Raw genomic sequence first — 2,467 nt, 5'->3', positions numbered from 1 at the left:
ATATTAACGTAACTTTTAATGGCGCTCAGAGAAGTTTCCTTACTTGCTACATATGACTCTAATTACACTGTGGAACATTTTTGGGACTATTGTCTGGGGGGTGAGAAATTCCAAGTCAGTTTGATGGTACTAGGTCAGTATAGCAAAACCCTCAAAGGGTTTGGCGTTCGTATGTGTCAATTTTTTTTATGACATTTTAAATTTTTTCCTTATCTTCATGTTTTTTCGCTTAGTTGTAACATTTTGGCAAAAACAAAAAAGTTCGTATATATACAGACAGACGGACAGACAGACATACATGGCTAAATCGACTCAGCTCAATATTTTGATCATTTATATATACACTTTATATGGTCTCCGACCCTTCCTTCTGGGTGTTACAAATTTCGTGATATACTTAATATACCCTGTTTAGGGTATAATTAACAGCTGTTTTACGATATTGCTAAATCGCGATATACATACATTAAATGAGTACCACTATTATGTTCCAATATACATATGTCCATTTCTGTTGGTATGAAGGATGATAATGATATTGCAATATAAAAACTATTTGTGCATGCGATTTATCGCATTTAGTTGCATATATGTTTGTATATATTTATGTATAGAAGTGTAGTACATCTAAGTCTGTTTTTACACAAAACATATGTTCCAAAAACAAAAAAACAAAAAAAGAAAGCAACATTGTAAAAAACATTAATCGAAAATAAGTATTTGGTTGTTTTTGGGAACAATAAGATTTAAATTTCAAATATGGTTGAATGCACAAAAAGAAAATTTCTCTTCGGGACACAACTACCCTATTTCGACTAAATTTTGTACGTAGTCACAGTGTGATCGGGCTACAACCACAGCAGCTTGATAAACACAATTTGTTGGTTTCTGTTCCGGTGCGTAAATGTAAAGAGATGATGGTTTTCCAGCAAAACATAGCATTTCCAGATTTATGCCACACTCTTCTTCTCACTCGACTATCCTTGAAACTTTTCCTGGAAACTGAATACGTTTGAACTGAAATGGCAAATCGTCAGAACTCAAAGGAATTCGTAAAATCAACCATTCTGTCCCCTTGTATTCGATAACTGCGTCACACTCAGTCGGGTTCCATTACACAGTTTTGGCCCTTGATGATTGTGAAACATAATAATGACAGACCCAACTTTGAGACGCAAATGATGCTGCGGCAGATGGCAGAACATATAGCATTCATATTAGAAGCGTGAATATCGAATATAACACATCAAAACTCATGTCAATTTGGTGAAATCGATCAAATACGTTATACAATGTAAAATGTCTTCGGCAATGTCATTTTCGGTCGTATCCCATAATTGACCCTGATCATCGCGAAAAGTGTGCAAACTTCAGTAGCATTCGAAGTAGCTATCGCATCGTCAATCGTTTGATTCAAGTGATTATCATGTTCCAGCAATTGTAATCGCTTGCATTGGAATTAGGTAGTACTAAGGCAACTTTTCCGCACTATTAGAAATCCCGAATCGAAAAAAGGCCGGAATCGACCCACCCTATTCAAGAACAGTAAACACCATATTGCTTCCTTTGATGACGTAATTAAAAACGTATTTTATCGATTACACCAAACTGCCACGCTCTCTTTTGCCACTTAACAGAGTACATCTAGCATCTAACATCACCAAATATACCTACATTACTCTAAGATAATTTCCATGAAACATCGTAACCTTTGTTTGAAATCATGACCACGATCCATAATTCCGCACATATGATATCGCATCGTGGGAGTACTTGTTGCCTTGCCATGCCTTGTGCTGCAATACGTTGATGGCAAAAGGAACGTCGACCGACCGGCGACATCTTCGTGGCTTCCTAACAAATTTCAATCTGCAATTGATCACTTTCTGTGAAATACGCATTAGGTTTTCACTGAATAATTTTGAAAAATTTTTTCTTTGAATAGGCGGAATAAAAAAGCAAGCGACCGAAATTGAACGATTAAAATAATTTACAAATCAAAATATTGAAAAACAAAACAAACAAAAATTTAAGAAAATGTGTACGCAAAAAGTTAGTTTTTGAAATTTTCCGACTTTTCCTCACGAAAAGCATATGATTTTTTTTATTTCCAAACCTTCCTTGATCCACAGAGAACAATTAATGAAAATTTTATCAAGATTGGTGCCGCCGTTACTAACCAACAAATATTCATTCGTTTGTATATAAAAAAGAAAAGTGCTGTTTTTAGCGGCAATTATTCGAAATTTTCTTGTTGTAAAAACCATCCTTGAACGTTGGACGTTGTTGAGTTATGCGCTTAGCAACACATTTTGCGATTGCGATAAATTTGATAATTTGTTCCATTTTTTCAATACGACTTCTTCTAAATATTGTTTTTTATACTCTCGCAACAAAGTTGCTAAAGAGAGTATTATAGTTTTGTTCACATAACGGTTGTTTGTAAGTCCTAAAACTAAAGGAGTCA

This window comes from Bactrocera latifrons, unplaced genomic scaffold (assembly GCF_001853355.1).
Source record: "Bactrocera latifrons isolate USDA-ARS-PBARC rearing strain unplaced genomic scaffold, ASM185335v1 scaffold_488, whole genome shotgun sequence".
Taxonomy (NCBI): domain Eukaryota; kingdom Metazoa; phylum Arthropoda; class Insecta; order Diptera; family Tephritidae; genus Bactrocera; species Bactrocera latifrons.
The sequence above is the reverse complement of the archived record's forward strand: the minus strand, read 5'-3'. Positions refer to the sequence as shown.